The sequence below is a fragment of the Hemiscyllium ocellatum genome, chromosome 2 (assembly GCF_020745735.1).
Source record: "Hemiscyllium ocellatum isolate sHemOce1 chromosome 2, sHemOce1.pat.X.cur, whole genome shotgun sequence".
Lineage (NCBI taxonomy): Eukaryota > Metazoa > Chordata > Chondrichthyes > Orectolobiformes > Hemiscylliidae > Hemiscyllium > Hemiscyllium ocellatum.
This window is the reverse complement of record NC_083402.1, coordinates 14,663,633-14,677,112: the sequence shown is the minus strand read 5'-3', so window position 1 is coordinate 14,677,112 and position 13,480 is coordinate 14,663,633. Positions and strand designations below refer to the sequence as shown.

The 13,480-nt window shown below is 40.7% G+C and overlaps 1 protein-coding gene across 8 annotated transcripts in view; it reads right to left on the bottom strand.

The window, feature by feature from the left end:
- Window positions 1-13,480, bottom strand: part of clcn3 (chloride channel 3) — a 154,462-nt gene that overhangs the window by 83,932 nt on the left and 57,050 nt on the right. The window contains exon 1 of one of the 8 annotated variants that reach the window (XM_060834964.1): window positions 1,429-1,452. The exons of the other annotated variants lie outside the window; for them this stretch is intronic. The gene's annotated coding sequence lies outside the window, so the exon portion shown is untranslated. Of the gene's footprint in view, window positions 1-1,428; window positions 1,453-13,480 lie in introns of those variants that run through there. 8 annotated transcript variants of the gene reach the window in all.

Below are 13,480 nucleotides of genomic sequence, written 5' to 3'. Positions count from 1 at the left end.
TGCTTCCTTCTTTTTCACAATCAAAACCTCAATTTCTCTAGTTATCCAGCATTCCCTACACCTACCAGCCTTACCCTTCACCCTAACAGAAACATACTGTCTATGCGCTCTTGTTATCACATTTTTGAATGCTTCCCGTTAAAATTGGTCTTTCTCCAATTTAGAACTTTAACTTTTAGATCCAGTCTATCCTTATCCACTACTATTTTAAAACAAATAGAACTGTAGTCACTAGCCCCAAAATGCTCCCCAACTGACCCCTCAGTCATCTGCTTGGTCTTATTTCCCCAAGAGTAGGTAAAGTTTTGCATCTTCTTAGTGGGTACATCCACATTCTGAATAAGAAAATGTTCCTGTGCATACTTAAATTCTTCTCCATCCAAGCCCTTAACACTTTGGCAGTCCCAGGCAGATGTGGGTACTGCAGACGCTGAGATTACAGTCAAGATTAGAATGGTGCTGGAAAAGCACAGCAGGTCGGGCAGCATTGAAAAGCAGGAAAATCAAGGTTTCGGGCAAAAGCCCCTCATCGATTTTCCTGCTCATCGGACGCTTCCTTACCTGCTGTGCTTTTGCAGCACCTCTCTAATCTTGACTTTGGCAGTCCCAATCTATGTTTGGAAAATTAAAATGCCCTACCATAGGGCGGCACAGTGGCACAGTGGTTAGCACTGCTGTCTCACAGCGCCAGAGACCCGGGTTCAATTCCCACCTCAGGCGACTGACTGTGTGGAGTTTGCACGTTCTCCCTGTGTCTGCGTGGGTTTCCTCCGGGTGCTCCGGTTTCCTCGCACAGTCACAAAGATGTGCACATCAGGTGAATTGGCCATGCTAAATTGCCCGTAGTGTTAGGTAAAGTGTAAATGTAGGGGTATGGGTGGGTTGCGCTTCGGCGGGTCGGTGTGGACTTGTTGGGCCGAAGGGCCTGTTTCCACACTGTAAGTAATCTAATCATAACCATCCTATTATTGTTACAGAAAACTAATATTTTCTCAAAAATTTGTTTCTCAATTTCCCAGGGATAATCAACATGGTTTTGTGCATGGGAAATCATGTCCCACAAACTTGAGTTTTTTGAAGTAACAAAGACGACTGATGAGGGCAGAGCGGTAGATGTGATTTATATGGACTTCAGTAAGGCGTTCAACGAGGATCCCCATGAGAGACTGGTTAGCAAAGTTAGATCTCACGGAATACAGGGAGATTTGGATATAGAACTGGCTCAAAGGTAGAAGACCGAGGTGGTGGTGGAGGGTTGTTTTTCAGATTGGAGTCCTGTGACCAGTGGAGTGCTACAAGGATCGGTGCTGGGTCCTCTACCTTTCATCATTTATATAAATGATTTGGATGTGAGCATAAAAGGGTACAGTTAGTAAGTTTGCAGATGATACCAAAATTGGAGGCGTAGTGGAGAGCGAAGGAGGTTACCTCAGAATACAACAGAATCTTGATTAGATGGGCCAATGGGCTGAGGAGTGGCAGATGAAGTTTAATTCAAATAAATGCGAGGTCCTGCATTTTGGGAAAGCAAATCATAGTAGGACTTATACACTTAATGGTAAGGTCCCAGGGAGTTTTGCTGAACAAAGAGACCTTGGAGCTCAAGTTCATAGCTCCTCGAAAGCGGAGTCGCAGGATAGTGAAGGCGGCATTTGGTATGCTTTCCTTTATCGGTCAGAGTATTCAGTACAGAAGTTGGGAGGACATGTTGCGGCTGTACAGGACATGGGTTAGGCCACTGTTGGAATACTGCGTGCAATTCTCCTCTTCTTCCTATTGGAAAGATGTTGTAGAATCTAGATCATAACCACGTGTTCAGTTAAAAGGCTTTCCCTTCATACTGGCATTGTTTCTTTTGCCAATCAGCTTACAAGAGACAGAATACAGCAAAGAGAGAGTGTGCTTGGTGTCATGACGTGAAGACAACAATCTTTATCTCAATGTCAGAAAACAAAAATGCTGGCAACTTCAGGAAGCAAGGTGGAGGGCAAGCCCCTATCCACATCAATGGTGCGGAGGTGGAGATGGTCAAGTTCATCAAGATTCTAGGAGTGGTGATCACCAACAGTCTGTCCTGGTCCACCCACGATGATACAATGGTGGAGAAAGCACAACGCCCCCACTTCCTCAGATTCACCATTGAAAGCATTCTTACAAGGTTTGTAGCTCAGGTTGAGTTTTAGGGTGTAGTTTTGCTTGCTGAGCTGTAGGTTTGATATCTAGATGTTTCATTACCTGGCTAGGTAACATCATCAGCGGCGACCTCCAAGTGAAGCGAAGCTGTTGTCTCCTGCTTTCTATTTACATCTTTCTCCAGGATGGGGTTCCTGGGGTTTGTGATGATGTCATTTCCTGTTCTTTTTCTGGAGGAGTTGATATCTAGATCTATGTGTTTGCTTATGGCGTTGTGGTTGGAGAGCCAGGCCTCTAGGAATTCTCTGGCAGGTCTTGGCTTAGCCTGCCCCAGTCGAAATGGTGGGTTTTTTTCATCTGTGTGTAGGGCTATGAGGGAGAGACGGTCATGCCTTTTTGTGGCTAGCTGGTGTTCATGTATCCTGGTGGCTAACGTTCTTCCTGTTTGTCCTACGTACTGTTTGTGGCAGTCCTTGCATGGAATTTTGTAGACGACATTGGTTTTGTCCATGGGATGTACTGGGTCTTTTAAGTTTGTTAGTTTTTGTTTGAGTGTATTGTTGGGTTTGTGTGCTACTAGGATTCCAAGGGGTCTTAGTAGTCTGGCTGTCATTTCTGAAACTACTTTGATTTCTGGTAAGGTGGTTAGGGTTTCTGGCTGTGTTTGGTCTGCTTGTCGTGGTTTGTTCTTGAGAAATCTGCACACTATATTATTTGAGTATCCGTTCTTCTTGAATACGTTGTGTAGGTGGTTCTCCTCTGTTTTCCGAAGTCCATCTGTGCTGCAGTGTGCGGTGGCTCGTTGGAATAGTGTTCTGATACAGCTTCGTTTGTGTGCTGGGATGGTTGCTGGTGTAGTTAAGTATTTGGTCAGTGTTTGTCGGTTTTCTGCATACGCAGGTTTGTAGTTCTCCGTTGTCCGTTCTTTTGACTGTGACGTCCAGGAATGCGAGTTTTTTGTCGGTTTCTTCCGCCTTAGTGAACTTTATGCCTGTGAGGGTGTTGTTGATCATGTTAAATGTCTCTTGTATCTTGTTTCATTTTGTGATGACAAAGGTGTCACCTATGTAGCGGACCCAGATTTTTGGTTTGATGGTTGGTAGGGCTGTTTGTTCTAGTCTTTGCATTACCGCTTCTGCTATGAATCCTGATAGCGGAAATCGCATGGGTGTGCCATTGGTTTGTTTGTAGATTATGTTGTTGAAGGTGAAGTGGGTGGTGAGGCACAGGTCCACTAGCTTCATGATGTTTTCGTTGGTAATGTGATTGATGGTGGTTGGGGTGTGTGTGATGTTCTCTTCTAAAAGTGTGGCAAGTGTTTCCTTTGCCAGTCGATATTGATGGAGGTGAACAGTGCTGTTAAGTCGAATGAGATCATTGTTTCGTCTTCCGCTATTTTGGGGTTTTTGATGATATTTAGGAATTCTTGGGTGGAGTGGATGGAATGCTGTGACTCTTCTACTAGGTATTTCAGTCTTGCGTGCAAGTTCTTTGGCCAGTCTGTAAGTTGGTGTTCCAGGTAGTGAGACTATGGGTCTGAGGGGGGCTCCTGATTTATGGATTTTTGGTCGTCCGTAGAATCGTGGGGTGTTGGTCCCGTCTGGTTTCAGTTTTTGGAATTCCGTCTTGTTTAATTGTCCGGAATTGTGCAATTTTCTTAGGAGATATGTAATTTTGTTTCCTAATTGTGGGGTCAGGTCTAGCGCCACCTGTTGGTAGGTGTTGGTGTCTGTGAGTAGTCCCTTCTGTTCAGGATGACTGAGCCCACCTTTGTCTGCAGGTAATATAATGATGTTTTTGTCTTTTTTGAGGTTTTCTAGGGCTTTCTTTTCTTGTGTGTTCAGTTTGTTTCCTTCCCTCTTTTGGCTCAGAGTAGGTGCAACTGTCTGTCTGATCGCTTGTTGTGTTTCTTCCGTGAGTTTGTTGTTAACCACAACGCCTTAAAAAAAACAGATCTAGATACCATCTGTCAACCCCTCAGAAAACGAACAGGAAATGACATCACCACAAACCCCAGGAACCCCATCCGGGGAAAGATATAAATAGAAAGCAAGAGACAACAGCTTCGCTTGACTTAAAGGTCGCCACTGATGATGTTACTTAGCCGGATAATGAAACGTCTGGAAATCAAGCCTACAGCTCAGCGAGCAAATCGACACCTGAAAGCATTCTATATGGATGAATCACACCTTGTATGGCAGCTGCTCTACACAGGACCATAAGAAACTACAAAATTGTGAACATAGCCTGTTGTATCACATAAGCTAATCTTCCATCCAGTGATTCCATCTATACTTCTCACTGCCTCAGTAAGACAGCTAACATAATCAAAGACTCCTCTCACCCCAGTTATAATCTCTTCCAAACTCTTCTGAAAAGCAGAAGATATAAAAGCTTAAACACATGCACTAACAGCTTGGTACCCACTGTTACCAGACTTCCGAATGGACCTCTGAAATTTTAAATTTAATATTGACCACACTCTTTGTGCATCTTCTCTGCAGCCGTAGCATTGTATTCTTTGCTCTGTTGTTACCCTTATGCACTTTGTACAGTATGATCTGCCTATACTGCATGCAAAACACAACTTTTCACTGTACTTCAATTATTGTGACAAGAATAAATCAAATCAAAAACAGTGCCTGTTCTATGTTCTGATTTTCTGTCTTCTGCCAAATCTAATCTGTTCAGAGATGTCATTACATAACAGTGGAGCAGGTAGGTCTTGAACCCAGGACTCCTAGCTCGGAAGTATGGAAACTACTACTGTGACACAACAACACTAGTATTTTGTTCATTTATCATAACTTCCTTGCTTTTGTATTCTATACGTAGTAAAAAGTGAGGTCTGCAGATGCTGGAGATCAGAGCTGAAAATGTGTTGCTGGTCAAAGCACAGCAGGTCAGGCAGCATCCAAGGAACAGGAAATTCGACGTTTCGGGCCAGAGCCCTTCATCAGGGCCGAAACATCGAATTTCCTGTTCCTTGGATGCTGCCTGACCTGCTGTGCTTTGACCAGCAACACATTTTCAGCTTTGTATTCTATACCTCTATTTATAACATCCAGAGTCCTATGTGATTTGTTTAAACTCTCTCGCAACCTGTCCTGTCAAATATTTATACATATATATTTGCAAGTTGCATCCATTTTGGAGTTGTAGTGTTCATTTTTATACTGCCTCTCCCTGCTCTGCTTAACAAAATTAATCACTTCTGATTTGATTTATACATTCAGTGACCCGCCAACAGGTCACCTCATACATTGAGTTAGTGTAGAATAAAAATATGCAACAGAAAGCAATACGTCATTCAGTCAGTCAAACGTTTTTCATCTCATAGACTGCTTGGTCAAATTCCAATCTCCTGCTGGTTCCCAAACATGTTAATATGCCTCTTATGAAAATATTTAATTTCATTTAAAATGTCTGTTTCAATAATGATACCAAATTCCACATGATAAGACAAATATTTCTAACTTTGCTCATTATTTGATCAGTATCTTCTTCGACCACCCTCAACTATGTCAGCTGAGGTGAAAAATATTGCTTTCAAGCATATGTTCATTACAATAACCCATGACCCAAAGGAGCATTCCTTTTAACCATCACTGTGCTGTGTCCACTTGTGCGATGACCTGCAGGAAACTGGATGCTCAGTGACTATGGTGGGAGGCTATGACTGACAGATTGTAAGAAATTCTATCATCTTCTGGCATTCAAAGCCATTTGAATGGCCATTTCCTAATTATTCAAAACCTATTTACATAGTCATCTCCTACTATTTACATTTTCATCCACTATTCAAAAACCACTAAGAACATTATGGTTGGAATTCTGACTCCTGCCTGTTGTTAAATGAATACAATTCACACCAGATCTGGCCATTAAGGGATGATTTGCATTACATTGTTTCTGGAGGTGATGTGGTCACTGCATAGTGTCTTGAGTAGCAACTGTGGGTTGTCTTGTGGGTATTACTAACTGTGATGTAACGATTTTATATAAAGGAAGGACTGTTTCCTTTGTTCAGAGAGAGCTTTTGCCACCACACAGTAAGCCCTTAGAGGTGTGTGTTAAAGGTTTCTCCAGAAGATTTGTACTGTACTATGCTTAATAAAATGTGGTTGTTGTTCACATTAGTTGGTATGTTGCAGTTGCATCAAGTGTGTAAGGACCTCAGGAAAAAAAATTAACACACTGACAAAATCAAGGATATTAGAGAACAATTTTTAAAAATAAGATTGATTAAGAACAGGAGGAGAAGGAAAGACAATATCTTAACTCTGCGACGTTCCACTTTCAAGACAACAAGCAGTCCAATCATGCCTTAGAGTGTATAGCAGGTCACTAAATAATCCAAAACTAACACTGCCCCGTTCTTCTTCTGCCCCGTAACCTTTCCCTGAAGTAGCACAATCGTCATGTACTGCTGCAAAGCATTCAAGTTCATTCAACAGTTTGTACAAGGTCATTTCTGCTATTTTCTTTTCCTGCTCTCCGAAATCTGTTCAGCTTGTTGCACATTATCACTGATTGCTTAATCAAAGTAAATTTATTGTAAACACCCACCTGGTTCACTCATATGTTTAGAGATGGACTCATGTCTTTATTGGTCTGTCTTGCGTGTGACCTCAGCCCCACAGCAAGTGGATGACTCTTAAATGCCCATTGGACAATTACAGATAGGCAATAAATACTATTAGACAGCGATGTTCACATCCCACCAAAGAATAAACACTCCAAACTAACGGCGTCATACAAAAATGTTACACAAATTTATTTGTATATCTTCATTTATAAAAATGACAAGATATTTTCATGGCTTTATTGATCCAACGTTAAAATACTTCTTTTAACAAGATGCTTGATTCACATTTAGACTAATGCTTCGGCTGTCAAGAATCAACATGTCAGCATAAGCAGCTGCACATTAAGTGTCTCTCGTCATTTAGTAAATTACATAAAACTTCCAGCAGAGAAACAAGTTATTTGTCAATGATTATGTTTCTGTTCTCTTCAAGCCTCATCCTGCCTTAGTACATCAGTGGAGACATGCATATTTTAGGAAGGCAGACTTAAGCAATTAAAGAATAGCCTGTTTCATGGGTTGACATACTCTGCCCATATGCTACAATCAACATGGACTCGATGTAGACAACTAGATTCCTTACAGTGTGGGAACAGGCCGTTCGGCCCAACCAGTCCACACCATCCCTCCAAAGAGTAACCCACCCAAACCCTTTTCCCTCTGACTAATGCAGCTAACACAATGGGCAATTTAGCATGGCCTACTACGTCCTTTTTTATTTCCCACCTGTGGCAAGCCAGCTCACACCATTTAGGCACTACAGCACATGGCATTGTCAAAATACAACCTAATTGTACAAAGGGAGGATGACCAACTGAAAAAACGCTATACCCTAATGATGCCGGATATAATGTTACGTTGGACTATCAAAATATCCTAGATTTTGAAGCTTCTTTAAGCACAGGGTGGAAGTGAAACATATTGTTGCCATCATGCCAGTACTCTCAATCAATTATTTTTAGCATTTCTTTGATTTTACAGGTGAGTAGTGCTGGGGAGAGGACTTTGTACTCAGCTCCTCTTATCCGAGAGGACCAACAACTAATTGAAGCTTTGGAGCTAACCTGTGATCCTGATATATGTACAGTGCAAAAAAATAGCATCCTCATGCATAAATTGCAATTACAACATTAAATCTTAGTAGCTGAACATCACTGTTTAACTTGGTAAAAACTACAATGCCAATTGCTTATTTCTATGGCTATAGCATGACTGCAGCAAAGGAGGAGGCCATTCAACCGGCTCTGAAATATAGCTCATTTTGCTCTCTCTCTGATTTCTTTATAGCTCTGCAAGTTTCTTTTCTCAACTCAGATAATAATGCACTTACTTCTTGAAAACATGACATGTGCCAGTATCACTCTCTCAGGCAGAGAAATCCAATTCTGCCCACTTGCCACACAACACAGTTCTTCCTCATACGTTCTTTGATTCTTTTGGCATTTCAAGAACACAAGAATAGGAAAAGGGTAGATGGACTGTCAAGTCTGTAATGACATTCAATATGGTCTTATATTTCTTGAGCTTCAATTCCACTTTCCTGATTGCTATATAATATTTGACTTCCTAAGAGAGGAAAAATCTGTTTACCCCAGCCTTAAATATATTGAACAATGGAATAATCCCATGGGGCAGACAGGTCCAAAGCATCATAACCCTTTCAGAGAAGAAATTTCTCACTGCAGTCTTAAGTGATTTGCTCCTCACTCTGTTCACCAAAGTCTAGGTGACTAATAATATGTCAAGAAAAACAGTGGTCCTAATATTGATTCCAGGAAATCTTTGATTTAAACTTTCACCAGAAAAAAAAATCAACACTTCACCACCATTCTGTTACTCTGCAAAGTATTCATACTGTTACTATCCCTTTTAATGCAGGTTTTTCATTTCGCTGACAAGCCTATTACATGGCATTGTTTCAAATGTTTTTCAACGTCTGTGTACTACATGTGATAGACTCAAGTGTTATATAATTTGCCACAGAAGTATAAGAGCCAACTGTATAAACAAAGTCACCAGACTTTGAAAAGAGCTATGTTTGTCTTGTTTCATCTAGTGACCAATGTAAGAAGATTGCTAATAAGTCACAATCCTGTTAATCAACTTCCTCAACTGAATCTGAGATTAGCAGCAAGCATAATATTTTGTGAAGCAATTGCTTCTGCACCTCAAAATTAGACAGGGGCAAAATTTTAGAGTCCTCAAACCTGATTAGTGAAAACCAGGTAAACTATGTTTTGCCAACATCTGGATTCTCTCATCAACTGCCATGTGCCCAGTAAGGCAAGCGCGTCCATCATGATTCAGCCAGTTTGATCAGTAAAGCTGTGACCAATCTATTCTTGACAATGGATTTTAAGTTTTCCCACCCAAATTATGTTTCACGCTCATCCTATATTGCGTGCTTTCCAAATGGCATTCAATTTGTCAACAGACACCTTCCTCTCTCTCAATATTCTGAGTCTATCGAATCCAAGTTGACTGCAGCAATTTAAGGAGGCAATCCTGTTTCACCTTTTCAAATAGGTTTGGGCAATAAATATTGGCCCAGTCACTCATGCCCACATCCCATGAATGGATTAAAACAAACCTTGAGTGTGCGTAGAAGATATCCTTTTCATTTTTGGCCTGATGCCATGAGACTTCATAGGGTTTGGATTCAACATTCTAAGCTCATTTCTATCCTGTGCTGCAATGTCTAGCAGGTCTTTTCCATCAGTGCTATGAGAAAATGTTGAAATAAATACACAGTAGTTTTATGTGTTAAGACTTCCCAAAACAAAATCTACCAATCCAGACATGAATAACTGTAATTACCTTAATTCTTTAAATAGATACAAGTATGCACTTTTCAGACAGTAATGAATGTTAAATGACATGTTAACATGTTTAAGGTACAGACTGAAATAGCTTCGCCAAAAGAACACACGATCCATATTCTTTGCAATTCACTGATTATGACATGTGTGAAAGAATTTATTTTAATTCCTAGATAGGTTACTAAACAGAATGTTAAGTGTAAATTCCAATATGGAAATAAGATAGTCCGACAAAAGTCTGAGCAGTAATCCAAACTTCACATGACCACTCCATTTTAATCACTGTTTAGACGGCTTTCTTGGAACCACCTATTCCACTAAACACAACACTGAATCTTTAAGAGTACACAATGGTACAAGATGTGATCATAATACATATCCACACTTTACCAATATGAGTAATTATTAGCATAAGAGATTTGACAATTTGTAATCATTGCATGATTCACTGCCATGGTCCTGCTATGCTGAATACATTTGAAGCTCAGTTTTCTAATCAACAAAGCATCTGATCAAGCAACTGTGTCATCAGAACGAATAGCCTTGATGACCAACTTTCCAATAATGCATCTGAATTAAAATGATTCATTTTTGTACAAGGAACATGGAAAGACAATACAAAATAAAGGGAAAGGTATTAAAACGGTGCAGGAACACGGGGAAATGAATGTACACAGACAGAAGCAGGACAATAATATCCTCGGATTTATTAGTAACAGAATATAGAGTACAAGAGCAACAGGCTATGTTGACCTAGTATAAGACACTAGTTTGGCCTCAGCTACAATTTTGCATTCATTTCAGGACACTAAGTGTTAGCTAGAACAAGGCAACATTGGAGAAGTTGCAGGAAATATTCACAAGAATGGCTCCAGGATGAGAAACTTCAGATATGATAGACTGAAAAAGTGAAGACAGTTCTCATTGCAGAGGAGAAGAGCAGAGATTGGACATAGCTATCAAAAATCATTCTGGTCTGAGTGGACTGAATAGGAGAAATGAAAGGATCAAGAATAGATCTGAGACAATGGGTAAAACAAGCAAAAGTGACAGGCGGGAAAATGCTTTTATGCATTGATTAGTTAAATTCTGGAATGCACTACCTGACAGTAGGTGGAAGAAGGTTCAAGTGAAACACTGAAAAGAGATTTCTGCTGTAATCTGAAAAGGAAAAATGGGTAGAGTTACAGGAAGAAGGCAGAACAATGACACTGGTGAACTTGAGAATCAGCATAGACACGATAAGCCATTCCTGATGAAGGACTTTTGCCCGAAACATCGATTTTACTGCTCCTTGGATGCTGCCTGAACTGCTGTGCTCTTCCAGCACCACTAATCCAGAATGATGAACCAAAAGTCTTTCTTGCGCACTTGAAAAATTTGATGATTCAGGGATCTGACAGCTGAGCAATTTTCCAAGATAGTTGAAAAGCAAACCACACTTTTATTCACTGAACAGTAGCTAATCATCAATGTAAAAATAGGTCCAGTCATGCAGGACTTTGTTTTTTTTAAAGTCAAGTTCTTGAAACAATAGGGATTGCAAAATTAGTAACTTAGCCAAAAACCATCATCCTCATCACAATGGGATCTGTGCCTAAAGGTAGAACATTCAAAATACTCTTTTTATGTTTCTATTCCCAATACTATTTCTTACATTTGTCAATAGTTTCCTTAAATATTCAAGGCATTCAACATTAGCTTCTCCTTATCTATATTGCCCAAGAAGGACGGATTGCACCCGAATCAGAAGGGGACTAATATACTGGCAGGAACGTTTGGTAGAGCTGCTCGGGAAGATTCAAAAGAACAGGAAATGACATCACCAACCCAAGGAAACCTAAACACAAATAGAAAGCAGGCACTAACACCAGTGTTTCATTGGAGGCTCACTGATGACGTTACCTAGTATAGTCATGAAATGTCTGAAAATGAACCCCCCATCTCAGCAAGCAAACTTACATCCAGAGGATTTAAACTAATAAGGTGGAAGGATGGGGCCCAGGGAGATAGTGAGGAAAAAGATCAATCGGAGATGGTACATTTGAGAAAAGAATCAGGGACAAAGCAGAGAACAAGGCAAGACTGATAGATTAAACTGCATTTATTTCAATGCAAGAGGCCAAACAGGGAAAGCAGATGAAGTCAGGGCATGGTGAGGAACATGGGACTGGGATATCATAACAATTACAGAAACATGGCTCAGGGATGGGCAGGACTGGCAGCTTAATGTTCCAGGATACAAATGCTACAGGAAGGATAGAAAGGGAGACAAAAGAGGAGGGGGAATGGCATTTTTTATATATAAGGGAGAGCATGGCAGCTATACTGAAGGAGGATATTCCCAGAAATACATCCAAGGAGGTTATTTGGGTTGAACTGAGAAATAAGAAAGGGATGATCACCTTATTGGGATTGTAGTATATATCCCTTAATAGTCAATAGGAAATTGAGAAATCAATTTGTAAGGAGATCTCAGTTATCTGTAAGAATAATAAGGTGGTTACGGTAGGGATTTTAACTTTCCAACGTAGACTGGGACTGCCACATAATGTTAAGGGTTTAGATGGAGAGGAATTTGTTAAGTGTGTACAAGAAAATTTTCTGAGTCAGTATGTGAATGTACCTACTAGAGAAGGTGCAAAACTTGACCTACTCTTGGGAAATAAGGCAAGGCAGATAGCGGAGGTGTCAGGGGAGGAGCACTTTGGGGCCAGCGACCATAATTCTATTAGTTTTAAAATTGTGATGGAAAAGGATAAAATAGACCTAATAGTTGAAATTCTAAATTGGAGGAAGGCTAATTTTGATGGTATTAGGCAACACATTTCAAAAGCTGATTGAACGCAGATGTTTGCAGGTAAAGTGATGGCTGGAAAACTGGAAGCCTTCAGAAATGAGATAACGAGAGGCCAGAGACAGTATATTCCAGTTGGGTTGATAGGAAAGGCTGGTAGGTGTAGGGAATGCTGGATGACCAGAGAAATTGTGGGTTTGGTTAAGAAAAAGAAGGAAGCATATGTCACGTATAAACAGGATAGATCGAGTGTATCCTTAGGAAAATATAATGGCACTTAAGAGTATACTTAAGAGGGAAAACAGGAGGGCAAAAACGGGACATGAGATAGCTTTGGCAAATAGGGTTAAGGAGAATCCAAAGAGTTTTCACAAATATATTAAGGACAAAAGGGTAACTAGGGAGAGAACAGAGCTCCTCAAAGATCAGCAAGGCAGCCTTTGTGTGGTGCTGCAGGAGATGGGGGAGATACTAAACAAGTATTTTACATCAGTGTTTACTGTGAAGAACGACAAGGTAGGTATAGAATGTAGGGAAATAGATGGTGACATCTTGAAAAATATCCATATTACAGAGGTGGAAGTGCTGGATGTCTTGAAATGCATAAAAGTGTTTAAATCCCTAGGACCTGAACAGGTGTACACTCGACCTCGGTGGGAAGCTAGGGAAGTGATCGTTGGGCCCCTGGCTGAGCTATTTGCATCATCAATAGACACAGGTGAGGTGCCGGAAGACTGGAGGCTGGCGAACATGGTGGCAATATGTGAGATAGGTAGTAAAGCCAAGCCAAGGAACTATAAACCAATGATCCTGACGTTGGTGGTGGGCAAGTTGTTGGAGCATGTATTTGGAAAGGCAAGGTCTGATTACGGATAGTGAACATGGCTTTGTCTGTGCGAAATCTTGTCTCACAAACTTGATTGAGTTTTCTGAAGTAACAAAGAGGATTGATGAGGGCAGAGTGGTAGACGTGATCCAAATGGACTTCAGTAAGGCGTTCGACAAGGTTCTCTATGGGAGATTGGAGAGAAAGATTAGATCTCATGGAATACAGTGAGAACCCGCCATTTGGATACAGAACTGGTTTGAAGGTAGAAGGCAAAGGGTAGTGTTAGTGGAGGGTTGTTTTTCAGATAGGAGGCC